Source organism: Oncorhynchus clarkii, chromosome 24 (assembly GCF_045791955.1).
Source record: "Oncorhynchus clarkii lewisi isolate Uvic-CL-2024 chromosome 24, UVic_Ocla_1.0, whole genome shotgun sequence".
Lineage (NCBI taxonomy): Eukaryota > Metazoa > Chordata > Actinopteri > Salmoniformes > Salmonidae > Oncorhynchus > Oncorhynchus clarkii.
Window position 1 is genome coordinate 10,005,203 of NC_092170.1, and position 27,694 is coordinate 10,032,896.

Below are 27,694 nucleotides of genomic sequence, written 5' to 3' on the forward strand. Positions count from 1 at the left end.
GAGTAGCTGCTGCCTTGGTAAAATAACACTGTCAAAATGGAAAGCTTCTTGCAAGAGTTAATATGCCCTGCCTATTGGGCCAGAATCAATGATAGCCTTTTGTATATATGGACTACAGTAATAGAATGAAAATGAACTAAACTTTTAAGACAACTGATGTTTAGTTTATAAATACTTTGCTACAATGACACACTTAGCTAGCTACCCACCTCATTCCTTTCTGTTAGCATGTGCACATAGAAAGTACACCATGTTTTCATGATACCTGTCTTTTCAGATTCCACAATGAATATTTAGTTGTGGACACTACATCACTGCACTTCCTCTCTTCCTCTTGGTCATCCTCATCTTTGTAGGTAACCCCTTTTTCAATGACGTTTTTTATCAGTTTCTTTATTTGTAAGGACCGACGCTGGAGTAGAGAAGCAGGTATGGGGAGTCAGCATTTAATATGGAACAGACAGGGAACAAGACAGGAACAGTGTCAGCACACGGGTGAACTAACAACAAACAACAATTAATGCAGAAGCAGGGAACAGAGCGGGGAACCAGACAGATATAGGGAGGGAAATGACAGGTGAGTCCGATAATCGCTGATGCGCGTGACGGGGGGAAGGCAGGTGTGCGTAATGATGATGGCAGGAGTGCCCAATGCTGGGGAGCCTGGCGCCCTCAGGCGAGAGCGCAAGGGGGGAAGAGCGGGAGCAGGTGTGACATTATGAAAATATTTAGCATACTAGATGACAGTATCTAAAGCAATGGGCTATAGCAGCACACAAGTAGTCTGCAAATGCATGCTGGCCGGGCATGCCCTGAACTTGTGAAGTGAGCGCTACTGGAGCACTACTGGAGTGAAATTTGAGCGGGCCGAGAAGGCCACCTTCCAGCCTTTGGGAAACTCACCCCATGCTCCGCTCCCTGCTCTGCTCCAGCTCCGCTCACATACTCTGCTGGGAACACTCTCAAGCATTATCATCAGCAAGCTTTACCACCAATTCTATGCTATCTTAATCCTCTCTAGTTGTTGGCATGTGCTTACTCAAAATCACCTGCCCAATTAAATAAAATACAACTTTAAAGTAAAGTGCACAATGCCAAAATACTTATTCACTGACTTACTTCCATCAGATCAAACAAAAACGTTACATTCAGTATCACCATTTAAAAACAGGAAAATGTACAGTGCCAATCAAAAGTTTGGACACACCTACTCATTTCAGGGTTTTTCTTTATTTTTACTATGTTCTACATTGTAGATTAATAGTGAAGACATCAAACTATGAAATAACACATCATGTATTAACCAAAAAAGTGTTAAACATTTATATTTGAGATTCTTCAAAGTAGCCACCCTTTGCCTTGATGAGAGCTTTGCATAAATCAGGCCTTCATGGTTGAATTGCTGCAAAGAAACCATGACTGAATTACACCAATAAGAAAAAGAGACTTTCTTGGGCCAAGAAACATGAGCAATGGACAGTTAGACCGGTGGAAATCTCTCCTTTGGTCCTTTGCTACTTTTGGTTCCAACCGATGTGTCTTCGTGTGACGCGGAGTAGGTGAATGATCTCCGCATGTGTCATTCCCACCGTGAAGCATGGAGGAGGTGTGATGTGTGGGGGTGCTTTGCTGGTGACACTGTCCTTGATTTATTTAGAATTCAAGGCACACTTAACCAGCATGGCTACCACAGTATTCTGCAGCGATACGCCATCCAATTTGGTTTGGGCTTAGTGGGACTTTAATTTGTTTTTCAACAGGACAAGGACCCAAAACACACGTCCAGGCTGTGTAAGGGCTATTTGACCAAGAAGGAGAGTGATGGAGTGCTGCATCATATGACCTGGCCTTCACAATTACCCAACCTCAAACCAATTGAGATGGTTTGGGATGAGTTGGACTGCAGAGTGAACAAAAAGCAGCCAACAGCATATGTGTGTCACGTTCTGACCTTTATTTCCTTTGTTTTTGTATTTAGTTAGTATGGTCAGGGCGTGAGTTGGGTGGGCAGTCTATGTTTGATTTTCTATGATTTGGGGATTTCTATGTTTCGGCCTAGTATGGTTCTCAATCAGAGGCAGGTGTCATTAGTTGTCTCTGATTGAGAATCATACTTAGGTAGCCTGGGTTGCACTGTTTGTTTGTGGGTGATTGTCTATGTTGATGGCTTGTTTCAGCACAGCTCGCATTAGCTTCACGGTTGTTATTTTGTTTACTGGTTTTGTATAGTTTTCAGTGTTCAGTACTTTCTTTATTAAAGATTTACCATGGACACTTACCACGCCGCATATTGGTCCTCTGATCCTTTTCGCCTCTCCTCTTCAGAAGAAGAGGAGGACGACCGTGACAATGTGGGAACTCCTTCAAGACTGTTTGAAAAGCATTCCAGGTGAAGCTGGTTGAGAGAATGCCAAGAGTGTGCAAAGCTGTCATCAAGGAAAAGGGTGGTTACTTTGAAGAATCTCAAATATAAAATATATTTAGATTTGTTTAACACTTTTTTGGTTACTACATGATTCCATATGTTATTCCATAGTTTTGATGTTTTATTCTACAATGTAGAAAATAGTCAAACAAAGAAAAATGTAGTAGTGTCTCCAAACTTTTGACTGGTACTGTATATTTCGTCCTATCAATCTAGAATGTCAGAATTTATCAGAAAGTCTCAAGTTGGTATACATGTACCATATACACTCACCGGACAGTTCACACACACCGGGTCGGATCCCTCTCTGCATCCAAAACAGCCTTTAATTATTCGGGGGACTCTACAAAGTGTCGGAAACGTTCCACAGGGACGATGGTCCATGGTAAACGCGATGGCATCACACAGTTGCTGTAGATTGGACAGCTGTACATTCAAGCTGCGAACAGCCCATTCCATCTCATCCCAAAGATGCGTTATTGGGTTGAGATCTGGGGACTACGCAGGCATCTCAAGTTAACTGAACTTGCTGTCATATTCCAGGTGATGTTTTTCCACTCCTCAATTGTCCAGTGTTGGTGATCACTTGCCCATTGGAGCCGCTTCTTCTAACTGATAGGAGTGGAAACTGGTGTGGTTGCCAGCTGCAATAGCCCATTCGGGGCAAGGATCAACGAGTTGTGTGTTCTGAGATGCTGTTCTGTACACCACTGATGTACGGCGGCATTATTTGTCTGTTTGTGGCCCGCCTGTTAGCTGCCGTTGACTGGATGTTTTTTCTGTGTCGCACCATTCTCTGTAAGCCTGAGACACTCGTGTGTGAAAAGCCCAGGAGTGTGGCTGTTTCTGGGATACTGGATCCGGCGAGCCTGGCTCCGACGATCATGCCACATTTAAAGTTGCTTAGGTCATTCGTTTTGCCCATTCTAACATTGAGTAGCACAGTAACTGAATGCCTTGATGCCTGTCTGCCGGCAGTATATAGCAAGCCACGGCCACGTGACTGACTGTCTGTAGGAGAGATCCATTTTCGTAAATGGGGTGGTGTACCTAACAAACTGTCAGGTGAGTGTATTTTTAAAAAAAATCCTAATTTGAACGCTAACATTCAATGGCCTTGGACTCCTCTAGAATCCAAGCAGACCGTCTACATTTCAGGGACCGCTTTCCATGTAATTGCTGCAGTGAGTGGGCAGAAAAATTGCATTTTACGGTCTTATTTGGAAACTGCTGAAGAGTTTGATTTGGGCGGTTCATGACTCATCTGCTAAAGGAATTGTGTGTCAGCAAATGGTTATGCTCATTGGAGTGGATGGCATATTGCATAGTTGAGTTTTCCTAATAATGCAGTCCTAATGACGCAAGGGAAGCAGAGGCAAGCTGGGCACTCAAATTCTCAGTGATCATCATCACTACCACCTTTAGGCAAGAAAATATATTTCTATACTTTTTGCTAATTTTGTATTCAGTGAGAGCAAGGTTGGCGATCTCAGATCAGATAGCTGTGGTTTACTGCACATAGCACTTACTGTAGATGGCTGGCTTGGGCAGGGCCCAGAATCCATATGATGTTGTCCTCTATATTTCCATTGACACATTCTTAACAACTTCTTTGAAAGGTCTGTTTGCTGTCTAGATTGTACTGAATATGACATAGTGCTAAATAACTCTCTCACATGTAAGTTGAAGTATTTTTGTAGCATGGTCCCTAAGGTACATAACAAACAAATATGCTTTTGTTTGGGTACATTTATGCCATTTTCTGTTATCATGTTCTGTTATTACTTGAAATTGCTATGGAACACTTTTGCTGTCTTGATAGGTGGATAATAAGTCGCCAAATGCATCGCTTCCAGGTTGTCATTGTTGTGGTGTCATAGAGAATCACAAATCCTAATGGAATATTAAAGTGTGATACACAAATAGAACATTTCAAATAGAAGGGTTTGTTCTGCCACTCAATTATGCATTTCATTTACAGAGACTTAGTTATATATTTCTGTCAGCAGAAATGGACCTGTAGTCATGTTGTGAAAGAATGCTGTTGGGATATAGTCACTCCACTCAATTTGTTCCCGGCGAGCTCATTTACATTTGGCTCCTGTGTCTGTTCCTACTTAGCAGTCAGTACGTCAACTCTCTTTCTGACAATGCATAGATGAAAATGGAAGGGGAATGAGAGAAAATGTCCAGGATACCTGCCAGCAAAAGTCATTTGAAATTCAAATGAAGGTCCAAAATAAAAATGCCTTCTGGAAACAATAGATTTCTGCCTAAGATTGCAAAAGTATCAACTCTGGGTTTGAATAATGGAATGGCTTGAAATTAAATTTAGTCGACTGGTCGATTGTTTGGTCGATAGGCTGTTTTTTTTAGTCGAGCAGTGGCAAGTATATGAAAATATATACATTTTTTCCACATGAGATACCTATCTGATTCAAGCCTTTCTGAGTGGACTAATCCATTGAGGAAGCCGCTGGATGGTACACCAGTATCAGCAGTAGTACATTTAGCCTGCCGTTAATTCCCATCATTTCTAATATACAATGTTTGTTTGGTTATGGTAATTTCTGTTAATGTATTCAATATATAATTATTACAGGCTTACCGTTGTCATTGTAGGAGTGGACACGTTGTTTGCAAAGCGCAAAACCTTGGCTACACTTGTGAGGAAAAAAGTTCTGGTGTATTTAATTCCATTTACAAGTTGTCAATTTATTAAACATATTTTGTTTGGAGCGTTCCTGTCAATCTTGAGTAAGGACACACACACATGATTACCCATAGAAGTAGGGTTAGGCACGCAAATGTAGGCCTATAAAAATGTCAATTTGATACTATCATCTTCCTGGGATAACCCATCCACCACCTCCGCCTCACCCACAATATATGAGAGTCCATGGGACCCTGAGAGTCCATGGGACCCTGAGAGTCCATGGGGTCTGCAGCTTTCTGTCTAGTCATTTTATAGTTAACGTTTTCCTTCAAAGCAGAAACTCTTATACGATCGTGTACTTATTAGTGCAGACTTAGTTTTTTTCATACTATTTCTGATTGTCTTAACTCACCATCACTGTGGAGCTTCTCAAAGTATTTTTTTATTTGCCTGAAACAGCAAGTAAACAAAGTCTGTCTTTACATCCATTGAGAATAAGAACAGTTCCTCAACGAAGCCTATTTGGAAAATCTTTCCTGTTCTCTCCCTTTTAATAACTACTCAGCATGAAAGGGAAAAAAATGTCATGCTCTGGTTCGGTGGAAACCTCCTAAAATATGCCTACCTGATTACTTCTTATCTGTTGCACAAATAGCCTACAGCTGTGTCTTTCTGGAGCTCACTGGAGCTGGAAACTCTTGAGGGCCCAGAATATATTATACAATGTTGTATGTTTGCTAGTATCAGCTTGGGGCCATGTTAACCATTGATACAATGTTTCAAGTTCCCTGCAGACAGGCCATGCATAGCCAATGTGATGTATAGGGTATTTATTTTTATCAGGATATTTTCTACCTGCAGGCTGCAATGTTTTTATTTGTTGTCTTTATGTAGGCTATTTTTACATGTTGGCAATGGCAATAGAAGTTACTTTTAGATTTCTATCATTTTCATTTAGATAGAATTTTGATTAAACATGCCACTGATTTTCAGATATGAAGACTTTATTATAAATAAAATGAAACTCTTCTACAAAAATGTGCATATGAAAATCATAACTGGCACACAAATCAGTAGAAATGGTACGATAACTTGGCACTCCAAATGGAAAAGGTTACCGACCGCTGGTGCAGCCTATACCGGCAGCTTTGGGAGAGTAATGGCAGAATCTGCGAAGCACAGCAGCAGTGGGCAATGGAAGGAGGAGTCAGGATCAGTTTTTTTTCTTCTGGTTAGGCTATATTGATCTCTTGCTCCCTCTTTAGTAATTTGTGTCTTCATTTTTAATTGCAGTGCTTAAAGCACCAGACAAGCTCAGTAGCCTACATATCGTTGATCTTATCCAAACATAGGGTGTGTCTATATATGGAAAAATACACATTGTAAAATTTAAACCAATCGATTGGTCGAAAGAACAGACAACCCTCGGTCGACCAAGAGTTTGTTTTTTTTTAGTCGGGGACAGCCCTACTTGAAATGGATAGGGGATGCTCCAACTCTCTTATTAATGTAGATTATGTCGCTCACATACCGTATAGAGGCATACATTTTTGAAAGAGAGCTTGGTCAATGTGTTTAGACAATAGTCTTGTTTATATTTCAACAGGTTTGGGTTTCAAAAACAATTATGCTATGCTTCCCTTTCTGTTACATTGTGTTTGTTTGGCATTTTTCATCTCCCTCTATATTTGGGGTTGAGTTTGGAACAGCATGTGTTCTACAAACCTTTTGTTAGTGTAGTTACACTATAAGTGTGTGTATGTGTGTTATATGTTGAACACTTTTGGACATTGTCCTCTGTATGAACTCTTTGATGGCAACGTCCCCAGGGTTAACCCTTTTAATAGATTACATTGTGGGCTTTTCACATTATTCGTGAGATAAAGCTTTTCGATACCGACACATCTAATCTCTACTAGAATAACAGCGTTTGTGCCTGAATCAATTTGTTAAAGGTTTTACACCTTCCTCTGAGGCTCTTGGGAATTATTAAGCCCCTCCACACTTCTGCTTACATGTGACGCTAAATTGGGGACTATAAAATTCACATGGGGTCACTCGATTGACAAAAGCTTTTTGTAAATGACTGATACCTTTTTTCTCTCCTACTTTATCTGTGTAAAGGTTACACCTTCAATGGTGCTACTTCTGTACTGTGGATGGGGCTGACTTTATATTGGGCTGACTGATTTTAGGTTGAAGTATTTTCTCTGTCTTTTGTCAACGTGCTTGCCAAACAGCTGTTGAGAACCACAGTGGCATGTATTCTTTGCCTTTCACTGAAGCAGTGAAGGTTGAATGCCTCAATGTCACACTGTTTTGTAAGTCGTTGAACTTGAAATATGCCAGTTTTGTAAGTCATTGAATGTGCATATTTACGAAATCTGTATGCAAGTAAATGTATCTTTTTAAATAAGATCGGTCATAAAAAAATTGTGTTTCTCTTTCTTTCTTATATCTACTCATTAACAGACCTACTCCAATTGTTCAATTGTCTTTTAAGTACTAATTGTATACCATGTTATTTTCTTGTGTGTTCTACTGTAATATCAACTGTATATAGCGTTCTGATGTACTTTACAATTTACAACCAAAACACTTCAGGTTGATGTTCAGATTAAATCCTTGCTTTAAGGTTTTAGTCCTTATGTAGTACAGTGACAACATTAACAGTTCCTAGTGTTTCACAGTATAAATGAATGAATCGCCTCCGGTGTACCTATTGCGTGACAAGCTCAGATCAGATTTTTTTTTACTAAAAATATTCACTGTTTCAGTGCAGCATCATTTATGTTGTTCTCCCTTTTCCTTGTTCTAGGTAAGTGGGAGAGCTCTTTAAACCTGTTTGTGTGCCAGAGGGGAAATGGGGGCACGTGATCCTCCTGGGTGTGCAGAGACTTCACGAGACACAGTAAGACAACAGCTCCCCACTGTACTCAGCACTCAGCATTACATGACATTCCTGCTCTTTGATGTATGCTTCCCTCTCCTGTATACAGTACCTCACACGAAGAGGAACATTCTCTTTGTATGTTGCATTTCAAGCTGTTTAATTGGGATTGATTTGGTCAAATCAAATGTGTTATACATAGTCATATTTGATGGGGAACTAGTTGCAGAGACTTAGTTTGAGATCCTATTATTGTGATGTTGATGGTATGTTACCTGTGATGATAGGGTTAACATTATCTAAAGCACACATACAGTACTATAGTTACTCATGCATATTATATCACTCTTACCTTGTAGTTAAGTTGAACCAGAAACTTTTACTTTAAACCAGGAAGTTTTATTTTGGTCAATGTACAAGTAGTACTCAAGGCGATTTTGTGCAGAGGGGCACCTTCCCTTATTCCAGGCTCTGTGGTGGTCATAGTATGCACTGGAGCCCGGAGCATTGCTCACTTCTGCTAAGTAGACCTTCTCTAGCGGGATTGCCTGGGCCCCAGACGTCAGGGGTTTGTGTTAAATAAAATGGCTCTAGGCCTCGTCTTTGACACCTGTGTCCGCTTCTATTATGTCACCCGTACAAGGATGTAGGACGTGGGGCTCAGGACAATGAGGCCGGCCTCTTTTCCCCAGGTATATTTTCTAAAAGCAGGTGACACATGGACGTGCACGAGCCTCTGAGGCATAGCAGTGACATGTTGAAGGTAGAGGATGTGACTGAAATGTCAGTTCTGAGATGAAGACATACCGTACCTCTAGTGACTCGCCCCGTAGCACTCACTTCCGTCATCATGAAGTGTTTTGAGAGACTAGTCAAGTATCAAATCACCTCCACCTTACCTGTCACCCTAGACCAGGCCTGGGCAATTAGCATTTTTAACTGAAGATCATGATTAGTTGATTATTGGAGTCAGGTGTGTTGGCTGGGGCAAAAGTGTGACACCCGAGAACTGGAGTTGCCCAGGCCTGCACTAGACCCACATCAAATTGCTTACCGATCCAATAGGTCCACAGACGATGCAATCGCCATCGAACTGCACACTGCCCTATCCCATCTGGATAAGAGGAATACCTGTGTAAGAATGCTGTTCATTGACTATAGCTCAGCGTTCAACACCATAGTACCCTCCAACTCATCATCAAGCTTGAGGAGGCCCTGGGTCTCAACCCCGCCCTTTGCAATTGCGTCCTGGACTTCCTGACGGGCCAACCCCAGGTGGTAAAGGAAGGAAACAACATCTCCACTTCGATGATCCTCAACACTAGGACCGCACACGGGTGCATGCTCAGCCCCCTCCTGTACTCCCTGCCCACCCATGACTGCGTGGCCATGGACACGCCTCCAACTGAATCATCAGGTTTGCAGACAACACAACAGTAGTATGCTTGATTACCAACAGTGACGAGAGCCTACAGGGAGGAAGTGAGGGTGTCAGAAAAACAACCTCTCACTTAACATCAACAAAACAAAGGAGATGATCGTGGACTTCAGGAAACAGCAGAGGGAGCACCCCCCTATCCACATCGACGCGACAGCAGTGGAGAAGGTGGGACATTTTAAGTTCATCAGCGTACACATCACAGACAAACTGAAATGTTGCACCCGCACAACAGTGTCTCTTAAACCTCAGAAGGCTGAAGAATTTTGGCTTGTCACCTAACACCCTCACAAACATTTACAGATGCGCAATTGAGATCAGCCTGTCGGGCTGTATCACTGCCTGGTATGGCAACTGCACCGCCCACAACCTCAATACTCTCCAGAGGGTGGAGCGATCTGCACAATGCATCACCGGGGGAAAACTGCCTTCCCTCCAGTACACCTACAGCACCCGATGTCACAAGAAGGTCAAAAAGATCATCAAGGACAACAACCACCTGAGTCACTGCCTGTTCACCCCCCTACCATCCAGAAGGCGAGGTCAGTACAGGTGCATCAAAGCTGAGATCGAAAGACTGAAAAGCAGCTTCTATCTCAAGGCCATCAGACAGTTAAACAGCCATCACTAACACAGAGAAGCTGCTGCTTACATACAGACTTGGAATCATTGGCCACTTGAATAAATTGATCACTAGTCACTAATGCTACTTTAATAATGTTTACATATCTTGCATTACTCATCTCACATGTATATACTGTATTTTATACCATCTAATTGCATCTTGCCTATGCCACTCTGTCATTGCTCGTCAATATATTTATATGTATATATTCTTATTCCATTCCTTTACTTAGATTTGTGTGTATTCTGTAGTTGTTGTGGCATTGTTAGATTACGTAGATATTGCTACACTTTCGGATCTAGAAGCACAAGCATTTCGCAACACTCACAATAACCTCTTCTTACCATGTGCATGTGACCAATAAAATTTGATTTGATGATTTGATTTGATTTAGTGACCGAGCAAGGAAACAGGTGTGAAATGGTGCCTGTATGGTTTAATTTTAATTTAGGCATCACCAATATGTAGCCAACATCAGTCGTAAAGCTGACCTTGAGGCCAATGGTGACTTTAAAACAGTTACAGAGTTTTTAATGGCTGTAATAGGAGAAAACTGAGGATGGACCAACAACATTGTAGTTGCTCCACAATACTAACCTAAATGACATAGTGAAAAAAAGTAAGCCTGTACAGATACAAATATTCCCAAATAGGCATCCTGTTTGCAATAACGCACTAAAGTAAAACTTCAACAATTAACTTTATGTCCCGAATTCAAAGCGTTATGTTTGGGGCAAATCTTAAAGATCACAGAGTACCACTCTACATATTTTCAAACATGGTGGTGGCTGCTTCGTGTTATGGGTATGCTTTTCATCGACAAGGGAGTTATTTGGGGTGAATAAAAATAAACACAATAGAGCTAAGCACAGGCAAAATCCTAGAGGAAAACCTGGTTCAGTCTGCTTTACACCAGAAACTGGGAGACAAATTCACCTTTCAGTGACAAGACTTAGATGGCTGTCTAGCAATTATCAACAACCAACTTGACAGAGCTTGAAGAATTAAAAAAATAATAATATGCAAATATTGAACAATGAGGTGTGCAAAGCTCTTAGAGACTCAAAGGTGATTCTAACATGCATTGATTTAAGGGGTTGAATAGTTATCTAATCAATATATATTAGTGGGTTTTTCTTTTTACAAGTGTAAAAATGTTTCCTTCACTTTGACATTATAGAGTATTTTGTGTAGATCATTGACAGAAAATGACAAATACATTTTAATCCCACTTTGTAACACAACAAAATCTGGAAAAAGTCAAGGGATGTGATTACTTTCTGGAGGCACTGTATAAATGGAATGGTTAAATATCACTTTTGACATATTCGAATGAGACCATGTTCCACCACATTAAGATTACACTAAAACTGAAATACAATGATCCCTCTGTATGGCCTGTTGTGATGTGGTGTTGTCTGTTTTAAGCAGTTGCTGTAGTGGCTGTTGAAACAATCCATACATTTAGTTTGACCCACTCTCATAAAGCTGGACCAATTACTATACCTCATTAAATCCTTTTGAAGTTACTTAAGCATACATAATTAATAAACAAACTGGTACCATGTGACCATCTATAAAAATAATACATTATTTATTTGTTTCATATTCATAATGATGACTATTTATCACTTTAATCAAAGTTAACCAACAGTGGTTTTGTCAGGTACATTATGGTGGGATGGTCAAGTTATCATTCCCTTGGGGCAAAAAACATGTTTCCCAAAACAATGCAATTTCACATACAGTAGATGGAAGTGTAATTTATATGAAACAATTTGAGGGATACAGCAGCTTCCAGTTGCATTACGTGCATTGCATTCATCCAATGACCCAGTGCACCAATTTCACAGTGCTTTATGCAGATCTAAAGTAAACAATTGCTGCCATCTCATGGACCTTATTGCTAAAAAGACAGGATTCCTGCTGCAAGTATTATATTATGCCAGTTTTGTGAACTTCACCTGTTTAATTCATAGTAAGCATATAGTTAGGATGAAGGATTGGGCACTTATTCCTCTAAGGTTTTCCTGGCTGGTGTATTATGGTTCCCTGTGGCTAGAATCTCTGAGCATACTCAACATGGCAGACATACTCAACATGTCTCTCTGGCCCTGTCCAAGGACTCTTCATACTGTAACTGCCCTCCTTCCTTCTTTCTTTGGTATTTCACTTCTTTCCTGCTCCTTCCTTCCTTCCTTCCTTCCGTCCTTCCTTCCTTCCTTCCTTCCTTAATTTTTTCTCCCCCTAGTTTCCTCTCTGACTAAGTCTGTGTTGTCGTCTGCTGTGTGGGAGCTAGTCGTCTCATCACACAGAGTGGCTGTAAGCCTTGCAGGTGCCTGTCAATCTCGGTTGACTGCTGAGCTTGTCCTACTAATCATCCTCCCTCCCTGTGCCTGGTAAGACAGTGGGCTATGTGCTGCCGGTGCTAGTCTCCCCACTCTAGGCTCCCTGGCTGGGCCTGAGACAGCTGTAGTGTACCATCTGTATCAGATGAACCAGCCATACCCATCTGTCACTAGCAGCCCCAGCACTCCCCTACACCACCTGGGGGATTGAGAAGACTAGACAGGGTCCCTGGTTCTCTGCAGGGTTGTCTCACTCCATCTGCAGCGCTCTACGACCTGGCTCACACAATCATATCATGAGCCTGAGAGGCAGCCCGGCATCCGTCCTTCCCGGGCCCTAGCTAGCTATAATCCCATGTTGGACAACGGAGCGAATATATTACGAAGACTGCTGTGGTCCTCTCTCAGCCATTTCAGGGCAATCCGAGCGTGTCTCTCCTCTGTTATCAGCTATGGAGAAGGTGACCAGGTGGACGGTGGACTCAGTGCCTGTAAAAAAAAGTCCACAACAGGAAATGTGTGTTTGGGCCAGACTCTGATAATCCTCCTGACCTGAAAGAGAAAATACCACCCTGGTGGTTTGAATCATCAGTTCTCTGAGCAAGGTGGCCACTATAACCTTGTTTTACTGATGTGTTTTTGTGTTCCATTAATACTGGAATACTGACTCCTGACCAGAGAACAACCCATGCACCAAAGCCAGAGAAACGTTGTTTCAAGGTCATCCGCTATGTCTATAGCGATTGCTATTCCAAGGTGGATTATTTTACTTTCTCTAAAGACACATTGCTTTGTACGTGTCCTTATCACTAATGAAATGGATCCCAAGCCACACCGGGTAATTCAATATCTCAAATGATATTAGTCCCTGTCAGGTCTACAGAGACACAGAGAGAGAGCTTTGGGCAGTTGTCCTCATTCAAATATCAACAGGAAAGGACATGTTTCCTACTGTCTGAATCATTTTCATGAATTAACTCTTTAGAAATGTGTTTTGTGCTGAATATTCATTCGGGTTTAGATAGGCTGGAGATAGTTCTGCTTCTAAGTTGTCCCTGTCAGAATTGAAGTGTTAGACATGAATAAAACACACTTTGAATTACTGTGCTTTACTGTTCGCCTGGCAATACCCAGTTAAACCATAGACTGTATTATTTAGTTTAGATTACTCCTCATATTTTTCTCAAACTTTGAGATTTTGTAAAAAAATTGGTCAACTGGACAAAACTGTGCTGCTGAAAATCTTCTTCAATTGATACTTTGCCCTTGCATTATTTTAAAGCTCTTTGAATAATTGACCATCTCAGCAAATTATATGCACTATATACAGTACACTGACTCCCGTATGAGAGGTGTCTGTTGGATGGCTACCTCAGGATTGACCCCTGATGCTTTATTGCAGTAGGGTGACAAAAGCAGTGGGCCCTCCACTTTTGGCCGGGCCCTATCGAATTTTCATGAGGGTGAGGCAGAAACTGAGCACCTTCATGATTATTCATGAGGGAAGTCATTGGCTTTTTCAGATGAAACAATTACATCTTTTGAAAATGGTTAACGAATACATTTTGTAAACTAGTCCCCATGTGTCGTGGTTGGCAACTGCACTTTTGGTTTTGATTGCATTTTATGGTTGTACTTTATGGCTTTTAAACATCACAACATTGAAAATCAAACATGATTATAACATGAAATCAACTCGTTATCCAAACTATTACTGTAGCCTTAATACTTCACTATATATCTCAGTACATTACCAATGTGTTTGATATTCAGCATTCATAGTCATACATATTGTTGAAAGGTCAGTGGTTCAGCTGAAATCGCACGGTGCCATGAATGTGAATTCAACAAATAATGCAGTTATCATCTAAGAAAATAACAAATCCCTCTCCCTACACAGTAAAGAGGTTAAGGTTTCTAGCGGAGTTATTTTTCCCATTTCTATCACCTACCTACTGATATATGTTGTGATGTATGACTAATGTTTGGTATACTCAGTTTTCACTTTTACAACTTGTGACTTGTAACAAACTGAGTACACAGGCTTACACAGAGAGAATGCTACCTGGAGTGTGTTTTGGTGCCGTTGACCCCTGCATATAGAACTGTGGGCCACATAAACACTTAATTAGGGCCTCCAACTGGAGCTGTGTATGGTGTGGAACCAGGGAGTGAGGCAGGAAGGAAGCACACAATGTCACAGGGCACAGTGTCGTTATGAAAAATAAATAAAGGTGGGTCATTACCACAGCTCCCAAGAGGACTCAGTGGAGGATAAGTGCAGAAAAAGAATAAAACACTTTTCATATAGTGTCTGAGTGATACAGTTTCAGTCTAAACACTGGGTGACATTTATATACTGTTAGATTGAGGAGAGAAATATGGCATAATTATGTGACATGTTGACATCCTCCTTGTCATGTGACATCAATAAACCAAACCGTTTATATATGTGCATTGCTGTGTTTATTTTCCTTGTCAGTTTATATAGCGTTTAACAGAGATATCAGTTTTTCTGAAAGCTTAGGCCAATGAGATTATTTGAGGATGTTTAATGTACCCCACATGAGTAGTCTAACGTTAGCCTACCTGACTATACCCCCTTAGAAGAATCATATACATATTGTGGCAACCGGCAGGGAGCGATGAGAGGAGTGGTAATTGAGGAAAGATACCTTGCAGGTAGCTGGCTCCACACCTAGGCCTTATATGGACTTCCTGCCCCAACGAGGAAAGGCTGTTTTTCGTTAAGTCAGGGAGTGCTTGAGAATAAAGGAGGAAGCAGCCTGCACCAAGGGGAGAGGTGAGAGACAATAGAGGTATGAAGTGAGAGAAACGAGAGTAAAATCTGTGTGATTGCCCGTTGTGACCTGGACTGTCGGACTAACCCCCTGTGTACCGGACCGGATTGGCTGAGGACCCGAGTGTGAGGATTACCCCTGAAAAATGGAACGGACAAAGAGAACGACTTGTGGACTGTGAGGTGCTTGGTAACTTCCTCCTTTCCCTGTGTACAAAAATCCCTAATAAACTTCCCATTTGTATTATATTTGTGCTAGTGATGCCTGTATTGTTAGTGAACTTGCTGACGTGGAAACCCCACACCCTTGATCTTGCTTCAATATAAACTGTAGGTAGTGATGTCCCTGAAAAAAAGTATTGAATATGCAATTCTGTGATGAGATGCAAATCCACCTTTTTTTACAATCTCAGAAGTATTACAAGCTCACTCTTCTACTTAATCAGTATTACACTTGACTGCTTGTTGAACCCACTGCTACAAGCGGTTGCAATTACTGTGGCCACACTGGCCCTTACATCATCAAATGGTGAGTGTGTCTTGAATTCAACTTTTAACTCAGTCAACTTCAAATAACTTTTTTGAAGAAAAGTTAGCTCAACTAGATAATAAAAAATAAATAATGCAATGTGTACACTGCATTAATTCATGGAAGAAGACAAAACAGGACATTTAAATACACCACACACTGAATATCTGATACAGAAACATAATATAGCCTAAAAGCTTACCAGACAACACACACATATGCCATCTCATTGTGTGCTTAGCATTTCAAACTGCACCCAATCTGTTTATCATTTGATGCCCCTAAGGGGTACAGGCAGATGTGTTAAACCTGTAGCCAGTAGTACATTATCTGCAGGCGTCTCAAGCTCTATATAAGTAATATTCATCTCTAGGGTGACGGTGAACATTGGTTGGAGCTGGAGCCTTGGCTTGTGTCAACTGAGGATTCCGTCCAAGTCATATTTCACAAAAAGAGAAGTGTGAAATGCTCATCTCACCGAATGCAGTTTTTCTATAAATCATCCTTGCTATTGGTGGAGTGAGATATGGCACGATAGCGACCTGGCCGTCAGAATAATCCATTTGCGTGTCAAAGGAAGGAACACTGAATTAATTCCAGATTAATGGCAGTGACATCAGCTTTAACTTCCCCCTCATTGTGGAATTTTGGCCGTCCACTTGAATGTGTTTATAGCAGAACCACTGCTTCTGTACGTACCCCTGCTCATCAATTTCTCTGTAATGTAGAGCTGGTTTATCTGGTGGAGTGATTTAGATTTCCAGTTGGAATCTTTATGGCTGAGATGAGAGAGAAATAGTCCCAGAGCTATTGCCTGAGAGTGGTACTGTGGCTAATTGTTGATCATGAATAGTGCTTTCCAGTTAAGTCTGCTCTAGTAATTATGAGGATTTTCTCAAAGTCTTGATAATGATACGATTTCTATTCCCTTAAACTCTTTTGCTCATTGTATTGTGACTCATATTTCAAATACGGAGTAAATGTAGAGAGAAATCACCAGGACTTTGTTCGTCTCATGGTAAATCAATATTTAATACATCCTCAAAGCAGCAGTGTACATCTGTATCATCCCTGACTGTTTGATTTTGCTCTCTCCCTGCCAACTTGGTATAGGCTAGCAGTCAGTATTGGAGGAGCGAGACTCTCAGAAATAGGCTACATCATTAGCTTACGAGAGTAAGGCCCATTATTTTCACTTTAAGACGCTTTCCCACTGGGCTTGGTTTGGAACATGAAAGAAGGTTACAGTCTGATAGGTGCATGCTCATGTAAAGGTCAACATTCAACATGCTTCTTTGCAAGGTCTTAAAGGGCATTGTATTTAATGAAAATCTACAATTCATAATGTTGTCCTTTCTTGTAATCTCTTAACAATACTGCGTCAACATTTCCTCAGAACTCATTATGGGGGTCCATGAGGTTGGTCTGTTTCTAATTAGTCTGTTGTCATATATCCATAGGAATACTTCAATATGTTTGGGTTTTCTCTTTTGCTGCAGAGTGTGCATTTGGCTGCAGGCAGTCAGAGGGTGTATGTCCCAGTCTAGCGCTCCAGATCCATATTGAACACTAGATTTGTCAAAATGTTCCTTTAATGTAATAGTCAGATTTGAAGATAAAACATTTCTTAAATCCAACACCTAGAGCTATGCAGCCGGCTATTAATCTTACAGTGCACGTTAACATTTAACACATTTATGCAGACAAGTTGCACCAGACCAGAAGATTGGATTTGACACAAGCTGCAGGGGGTAAGGTAGAAAAAGGCCATTAAAAGGTGTCAACTGCAGCTCTCTGTTGCTCTGTAAAAGAGAGTAATCACCAGGGCTATACAGTATAGTCACATTTTAGTAACCAGCCAATAGGGAGAGCCATGAGATGGAAGGGACTTCTGCTATAGGCCTGTATCTGAAAGGTGTCCACCCAGCATAAAGATGTTGAACAATTCAAATCAGCGGCAAAGTTTGATCATTTCATCGGTCTTTGACGACCCTCTTAAGTAAGTAATTAACTCTTCATTCATGATTGGTTTATAATTATTTATTTGGCTTTAAAAAAAATGTATTGTATTTTTTAATCCTGGCCATAAACCGTTTTAGCCATACATCCGTACATTGGATTACTTGAAGACATTAGCTCGGCACTTGAAGAGCATGCTTGAAATAAGTAACGACACAACACTGCTTTGCACGGCAATATTTATTTAATCATGAAGCCTCTCGAAGATTTAAACAGGGTTCAATCTTGTGAGTGCCAATAAGTAGCCGTCAGTTTGACTTGCATCAACTTTGCATGAGGAAGGGCAGGTCTTTGGAAGATCCGAGGTGAGTGGTGGGAGCTAAAAGGAGTGAAATCCTGAAATGAAACAGCCCAGCAAATATACCTTGCTGGTGGCGTGTTATTTATAGGTTTTCTCCTTTTGAAAAATACCATACAATCCTGCCAGGTCTCCTGTGAAGCTTAGTGAGGTTCAGCTTGGTTAGGACTTGGATATTTCGATTTTTTTTAAATCTGCAAGAAGTGGCCAATGAACTTCTTTAGTTCTCCCTCTGAGCAGAACCAATATCTTGGCTGAACCGTGGAGTCTCTCTCTTTCTCTTCCCTCTCGCCTTGCTCTTCCCCGAACCATCTTTTCACAAGATAATTGCAATGTTCTTCCTTTTTGAGAGAAAACACGTGTTGTTTAGTGAAATGTGTTTTGACTAGACCAGATAGCTCATCGAGAGTGCTCATTTATCTCCTGTAGTCTTCCATCGGAGAGAAGCAGATAAACTTTGACCTGTACAGAACAGATAAAGACCGCAATTTTACCTCAACATTTTACCTGAATCGACACACATCAGAAATTGAGGCCGTGTATTTTTTCCAACTGTAAAACAACCTAAGATTAATTCAAAAGAATGGCTTTTGTGACTGAGTGTTCTGTGCTGTAGATGTGTGGTATTAAGGTGCAAATTAAATCAAATTAAAGAGGAGAATACCAAGATTTTATCAAAGTGACTCCACACAAGGCAACGGTTTTTGACAATGTTAAATGTGTAGGGTGTGACGTGACAGGTTAATGACCACAAGCCTACTGTAGCTCACGTTGTCATCCTTTTATTCTGAGTCTCTGTATGACGGCTGAGGGATCATGAAAAGGATGTAACAGCTCGATACAGATCACACAAAGGAAAGGAAACTCAACCTTGTGCTAGCAGGGAGCACAGTTGTCTTTCTCACCCCATGGTACACTGGGCATTTCCAATGTGGACGTGGACTTACTGTACAGTGGTGATCCTGAGTGGATATTCAAAATACATCAGAGTTATCCTCCTCATGTTCAAAGCACAACATGTTCCTTCAAAGTGTGTCTTATTATTCACCTTGATCAGCATACCAGATGGTTTGTCTGTTAACATAAGCATTGGACAAGCAGACGGATCAAACAGACGACAAGTAGGATAATCAGCTGAGTAATTAAATAATTCCATTTCATTGTACTTTTTGAAGGCATAGTTCACTTTTCAAGCTGGGGTGTGGATGAAACGGCAACACCTTATGTAAGTCGAAAAATAAGCTCAAGCTTAATAGTAGTGAACTCTCTCAATAATCTTTTTTTAATTCGTATTAGCACACATTGACTTTGCAAAATGAATACACCACCAAACACTAGGGAAAAATCCATTGCCAAGAACAATGGACGGGGAAACTATTACTGACTACTTCCACATCAGATCCTTCTTTATTTGACCTGTTATTGCCATTCGTTCAACACATTGTGTTGTCAACCATAGAGATGTTTTCTCGTTCACTAAATCATGCATATGAAGAGGGCTAAAAGCCTGAACAACATTAATGAAGACACACGTGTGTGACAAGGAGTAATTCCTCAGGACAACATCAAATGGGTGACCATGACGAGGGTTCAGTCCTTGAAAAGGAACTGTTTTGATTGGATGGTCAGGCAATGCCATCTTGAGGCGTTTCTTTATGCTAGCACAATGCACCATGTATACATTCCCTCTGAGCTATCAGACATCCACTGGATAAAGAACGCTTTCTATTTGTCGACTCAGGAAAAGCCATGTCCCTGGACAAGGCTGTGTAGAGAGGATCGTGGCCCGCCACATTTTGCAGTCCACTGCATAAAAGACAGGCTCTCTTCTCCTGACAAGGCACAAGTCTCTCCCAAATGTAGCTGTCTGTGGAAATGATTTCAGTTTCACCAAGCTGTATTTCTTGAGGATGCCATCATTCTTGGGCACGAGTGTGTCAGCAGATCTGACAGTGTGGATGTGCTTTATTGCATTGAAACATTGCAAAGGGAATCAATGCGCTCAATGCTACCCACATCCACTCAACAATTACACTCAATTTATTACACGGACAATGCAAAGACCTCCTTTTGGCAGCAAATTATACCCATAAGTCCTTCTGACATAAAGCCGTTTGTAAGTAATCTTTTCTCTCTGGTGATGTAATAATTAGTACGAGACAGAAACCTAATACTTTGCGCCTCCTAAATGGACTCGATAGCCATTCAGATCAAACTGTTTCATTGCTGGTGAAATCCTGTATAACTTGTTTTTTTCACACATTTTTCAATAATTGTTTCCTACAGGTCACCATTTAAATTACGCTTACTTAATTGTTGGGAAAAAACGTGTTTCTCTTCACATGCTGTTACATGCTTTTAAAGCCAGAGAGACAAACTGCGAGATGTACTTACATGGTCCTGGCTGTCAAAATAGAGTAGCTGTAATCATTGTGGCTTATAAGAGGCTCATAGTGTGAATATTGCATATTGATTCATGTGACCTTCTGAATTATCTCATGATTGATAAACAATGTGGTATCCATTTGAGTTAATCCCTAAGCCATGTAAACAACAGAGATACATTCACATGTACTAATATTACTCTCCACCTCAAAGTAATATCAGATAGTGTAGAATGCTCCTACATTTTTACTAATTATTTCCACAATGCACATTTTCGCTGCATGAAGCATGAAGCCCAGATATAATTTATTTAAGAAGAGATGACAAAGTTATTTTAACAATAAATGATTGTTTTCCACACCATTTCCTAAATGTACAATATTGTAAACATTGTATTTAATGTTGAATTCAGTAAATTAAACATAATATGCAATATACCTAATTTCTCCTCCTCCCACATGGTAAATCAGCAGAAACACATATTAAATGTGAATTTAATATGTGATATTAGACTATGGCTGGATCATCATTTATTTTGAAAGTGGCTCAAAATGATAAAGCCACATCTTTGTTAACCTGGTCCCAGATCTGTAGGTAGATTTTTGCTTTAGCAAAATTATCTGACTATTGTTGTCATGCCAAACAGATATCATCCATTTGTTGGTGTTTGTAGTTAATGACCACTGCTGAGATTGAAGCGAGGCCATATTGAATTGCATGACAACAATAGTTTGAGGTCTTCTCGACTCCTTTGGTTACTTGGTATCAGCCCTTAAGTCTCTACAGTATATGGTCTTCACCATACCTTTCCTCAATTGTCCATTGCTCTCTCCATCTATATATAGTGGTCTATGGTTGATAATCCCAGCACTGCTAGTGTTCTCTTACCCCATAATAATGAGCTCTCCTGTGAACCTTTTTAGCTGTGACTCTAAGGTTGCTCTGGTTCTCCTCAGCAGCACTGCAAAGCAACCCCTTGACCTTCTTAGATCTCACACCAGTGTTGTTTGTTTGTCCTCTGGGCAATGAGGGATTTTAATGTGGATCTGTGTTTCTTGGTCTGAGTTTATTGTGTGGGCTGACGACCATAGGTCTTGGTCAGTGATGATAGTCTGATTTTTTTTAACCTTTATTTAACTAGGCAAGTCAGTTAAGAACAAATTCTTATTTTCTTTTTTTTCATTTTACCCCTTTTTCTCCCTAATTTCGTAGTATCCAATTGTTGTAGTAGCAACTATCTTGTCTCATCGCTACAACTCCAGTACGGGCTCGGGAGAGACGAAGGTTGAAAGTCATGCGTCCTCCGATACACAACCAACCAAGCCACTGCTTCTTTAACACAGCGCACATCCAACCCGGAAGCCTGGCCACCTTGGTTAGCGCACACTGCGCCCAGCCCGCCACAGGAGTCGCTGGTGCGCGATGAGACAAGGACACCCCTACCGACCAAGCCCTCCCTAACCCGGGCGACGCTAGGCCAATTGTGCGTCGCCCCACAGACCTCCCGGTCGCGGCCGGTTACGACAGAGCCTGGGCGCGAACCCAGGGACTCTGATGGCACAGCTGGCGCTGCAGTACAGCGCCCTTAACCACTGCGCCACCCGGGATGGCCACAAATTCTTATTTTCAATGACGACATAGGAACATTGGGTTAACTGCCTTGTTCAGGGGCAGAACGACAGATTTTTACCTTGTCAGCTCGACGATTCAATCTAGCAACCTTTCAGTTACAAGTCCAACGCTATAACCACTAGGCTACCTGCCGCCAGATCTTTAAGCAAGTTCATTATTGACATCCATTGACCTCATTTGACCCTCTAAACTCTCCACAAAGTCAGAGCATGTAACATCTAACCAGTTTATTGACATACAGTTGAAGTCGGAAGTTTACATACACCTCAGCCAAATACATTTAAACTCAACAATTTCTGACATTTAATCCTAGTAAAAAGTAATTGTCTTAGGTCAGTTAGGATCACCACTTTATTTTAAGAATGAGAAATGTCAGAATAATTGTAGAGAATGATTTATTTAAGCTTTTATTTCTTTCATCACATTCCCAGTGAGTCAGAAGTTTACATACACTCAATTTGTATTTGGTAGCATTGCCTTTAAATTGTTTAACTTGGGTGCAATTTTTGCACCAAAGTACGTTCGTCTCTAAGAGACAAAACGCGTCCCCTTTCTGAGCGGTATGACGGCTGCGTGGTCCCCTGTTGTTTGTTCAATTGAACGTGGTACCTTCAGGTGTTTGGACATTTATCCCAAGGATGAACCAGACTTGTGGAGGTCTATACATTTTTCAGGAGGTCTTGGTTGATTTCTTTTGATTTTTCCCATGATGTCAAGCAAAGAGGCACTGAGTTTGAAGGTAGTCCTTGAAATACATCCACAGGTAAACCTCCAATTGACTCAAATGATGTAAAATAGCCTACCCGATTCTTCTAAAGCCATGACATAATTTATTGGAATTTTCCGAGCTGTTTAAAGGCACAGTCAACTTAGTGTATGTAAACTTCTGACCCACTGGAATTGTGATACAGTGAATTAATCTGTCTGTAAACAATTGTTTGAAAAATGACTTGTGTCATGCACAAAGTAGATGATGTAACCTAATTGCCAAAACTATAGTTTGTTAACACGAAATTTGTGGAGTGGTTGAAAAAACTAGTTTTAATGACTCCAACCTAAGTGTATGTAAACTTCTGACTTCAACTGTAGCCTGAACCATTTTCTTTTTTACTTTAGACCTAACATGTTTATAGTATTTTGACGTATACTGTAGTTGGTTGCTGTTATGGAGTATATACTTCAGTAATTATCAGGTCTCACTTGTCAGGCACAGTCTATACTGGCAGTATATATGTTTACTAAAGAAAATAATATTTGCTATAAAATAATATTTGCTTGGATTGGTCGAATTGTAGACAGTGTTTTTTCAGTCAAAGGAGAAATAGCTGAATTTAAACATGTCTATCCTATGAATCTGAGGGTTAAAAATTAAACAGACAAAAAAAAATCGGGCTGAATATCCGACCTTAAAGCTGAAATCCTTAATGTTGAAACAGCCACCTCACGCCGTGTCTAGACTTGACAGTTCATGCAGCTTTAGTATTCTGATTATAGAGTTCTGATCATTGAATTTCAAATGCGTCATGCATCTACCAGGGGTGGGTAATTCCAGTCCTCGAGGGCCTGATTGGTGTCACAGTTTTGTCCCAGCCCCAGCTAACACACCTGACTCCAATAATCACCTAATCATGATCTTCAGTTTAGAATGCAATTTGATTATTCAGCTGCGTTTGCTAGGGATGGAGAAAAAGTGTGACACCAATTAGGCCCCCGAGGACTGGAGTTGCCCACCCCTGAATTCTACATCTATGTTTTAAATGTGTTTAGTGTGTCCGGATTCCATTTTCCCACGCTATATTCAAATGCCAGTATGCATTTTACAAACGGTGGAATAGACAACATATGATAATAACACAACAACAACCAATGGCAGTAGTTAACTACTGTAGCTAACTATCCTGCTAACCTCTGTAGCTAGCCAGCAAACTAGCAATTCTAAAGGGATTGCAAACAGTTAGCATAACTCTAGCCAAACATTTTTTTCTTCTTCTAAATATTAGCTAGCTGCATAGCATTTCTGAAGCCAACAAGCTTCTCAGTAACATATTTACGTGCTCGCAAGTGGCGCAGCGCTCTAAAGCACTGCATCTCAGTGCTAGACGTGTCATTACGTGTCATCTCAGTGCTAGACGTGGTTCGATTCCAGGTTGTATCACAACCGGCTGTGATTGGGAGTCCCATAGGGTGGCGCACAATTGGCCCAGCATCTCCCGAGTTAGGGTTTGGTCATTGTAAATAATATTATTTTCTTAATTAACTGACTTGCCTAGTTAAATAAAGGTTAACATGTTTAATTGTTTTACATTTATAAATACAAATATTTAAAAAACATTTCCTCCAATGTAATAATGAAAGGGTGCCTCTTGGTCCCAAAGCACAAGTTTTCTGGAGACTTGTGGGAGGAGTGTTGATGACTTCTCCCACTGTATGCACTTTCAGTAGCCTGAATGCATCCAGACTATGGAGAAATCTGCACACAATGCATCCCTGAACACCTCCTGAAGTGGTCAGCCGGATCTGCACACTATCTGACCACAAAGCAACTTTTGTGTCTGGAACAGTCTTTTCAATGCGATCTTTGTATCCTGATAGCAGAATTCGCATGTAAGTGTAGACACAACCTCAGTTTGCGGTATTGCAACATCAAAAGAGTTACCGCAATTCCCCTTGGACATCATTGCAAGCGTGACAGAAGAGGACAATATGTACTGCAGTTATTTGAACCATGCTGCGTGACAACTCCTCAACTCGGCAGCAAAAACAACAAAGGTGGTGGGGCGATAGTGGTGCAGTTTCTACCTACTGCAGATTCCATCTTTAACTACGTGTCTTTCATGAATGTACTCGGGGATCTGAAGTAGTTTCACACATGAGAACAGCACTGACTTTCATGGCTTGTAATGGAAAAACAGTATGGAATGTAACCCGTTTCAAGAAGCTAGGCATATGTTGCACTGCACTATTTCACAGTAGAGGCATTTGAAAATTATTATTATTTTTATCAAAATGTGTTTTTTGGCAGGGATATATGAACTTTCATGTTCCTTAATTGCAAACGTGTATGCCACATGTAAATACGAAAACAATTAAATTACGAGCCTAGTTGGTTTATCCACTGAAAAAGGAAGGAACCTTCCCCCTAGCCATGATTGGCTGAGATAATGAATTGGCTGGACATGCCGAGAGATGAGTTCGGATTGGTCTGCCATGTAGCACGCTTTTTTTGAAAGATATAACGTTAGCCATGGAGAACTGTAAGTGTTGCCACTGCTCTCAACAACATTGCTGCCCTGAATTTAGCGGGCGCTATCGACAAAGATTAGTGGGGAAAAGTTGTGATGGACTACTTTCTGCACACGATAAGTGTGAACCGGAGTGAACCTAGTTGGTCAGCTTTAGCTACCTGCAGATTCATATTACATAATTTCATGCATGGTGGCAAGCTATGACAATATGTTTGTACTGTAGCTTTGGGTAGTGATTATGATTCATTGTTTAGCTAGCTACAGTGCCTTGCGAAAGTATTCGTAAACTTAAAAAAGTTTGAAATATCCAATAAATGTCGTTCCACTTCATGATTGTGTCCCACTTGTTGTTGATTTTTCACAAAAAAATACAGTTTTATATCTTTATGTTTGAAGCCTGAAATGTGGCAAAAGGTCGCAAAGTTCAAGGGGGCCGAATACTTTCGCAAGGCACTGTACATGTTTAAACAAAAGACCCAACTTCACCAGATGATTATACATGACCCATCAAGTTAGCCTGCCATCTATTGTATTTCATGAACATGTGGATATCTCTAGACAATAGTGAGTGACCCATCCACTTAGCTAGATGTGGCTGGGAGGCGGTTATAGGATTTCTTTCACATGACCCATCAATTTAGACAAGTGTATCTGGATAAGCATCATCTAATAATGATACAAATATTTGTATCTGGACACTTTGTCACGCCCTGACCTTAGTATTCTTTGTTATCTTTATTATTTTGGTTAGGTCAGGGTGTGACATGGGTGATGTATGTGTTTTTGTACCTGTCTAGGGGTTTTGTATGTCTATGGGTGTTTTCACTAGTCTAGGTATTATGTATGTCTATGGTTGCCTAGACTGGTTCTCAATTAGAGGCAGCTGTTTATTGTTGTCTCTGATTGGGAACCATATTTAGGCAGCCATATTCCTTGGGTATTTCGTGGGTTATTGTCTATGTTTAGTTGCCTGTGTCAGCACTATTATTATATAGCTTCATGTTCGTTTTGTTGTTTTTATATAGTTCGTTCAGTGTTCTTCCTTCATTAAAAGAAGATGTATGCAAATCACGCTGCGCCTTGGTCTCATCGCTATAACGAACATGACACACTTTCTATTTTTGAAATTTCTACTATGCAAATATGCAAATAACAATTTCACTGTTCACTCCTTCTTTAGCCTGTGCATGACAAATAAACATTGATTTTATTTGATATATTATGTGTTTACCAGTGACGGTAATGTGAAGAACAACATGGCCTGTACCAAAATCAGATTAAGATATAAGCAAAGGACTAGATGAAGTGTATATTTAGTTTATTGAATGCTTCTACTTTCACCACTTTTAGTTTTGAAATCTTTGGTTGTTTACTACGCTACCTTACACTGTTTAGCACATTGCCTCACATGTGAATCCTTAAAGAGATGGGTGGGGCTTAATTAAGAGGGTGTGAATGATGCTGAATAGGGGGAGACAAAGAAGAGCACTCCAGTGGGTGTACCAAAATATTCAAATCCCATTTAGCCAAAAGTGGGGTTACAAGTTTATAAACATTCAAAACAGAATTACTTTCCCAATGTTCCTCAACTGCAGTGTACTGTATGATATACCATTTTGGTCTTTACTTTTATCCAATGTATAAACTACCATTTCAAATGTTGCTACATAAGACCGAATCGAGGCGGTCGGTCACAAATGTGCTCCATTATTAGCCCAGCACATAAGTGGTATTAGTTATGTTCTTTGTGGCATGCTGAAGTAGGAGCTATGTTGTTTTGTTAATGAAGCTTGTGTCTGAGACATTATCTCTTGTCTTAAGATCCCATTAAAATAGAGAAACAGACCATTTCAATTCTGTGGAGCACTGTGGCAGCAGAATAGTTTGCAGCCATTTTAAATGGTGTTTTATCTCTCTTAAATCACTTGGTCTCTTTGAAATGGCACACTATCCCCTAGCTTTTCAGGCTGCGCTGCCATCCCCTCCCAGAGGCCTAGGAGGACTCCCAGAGTTCTTCAGGCATCTGTGTTCTCTAAGCCTCAGCCCAGTTTACTCTGTACAATATTTATTCTAGGAACTTCATTTGAATCTTTTCATTAGATTGTGGTGGTAGAGGTGAAAGATTCAGGTTTAGCTCTGAAGGAGACAGAGACAAGATGTGACTGCTCTGGAGGAAGTGTGAGAACATGGTTGATAATTGCATTGACAGAATAAAAGCACATGATTTGCATTCAATGCATGTTAAAATTAATAGTGGCAAGGGCTGAAATCTAAGAGTGCTTGTGGCTTATACACTATTTGTTTCAGATTATCCTGTGTTGGCAAATGAATGGATCATTCAAATCCAGATTGATCTTTGTTATATTGGTTGAATTTGTGCAGCTGGATCTGGTCTTAGTTCCTT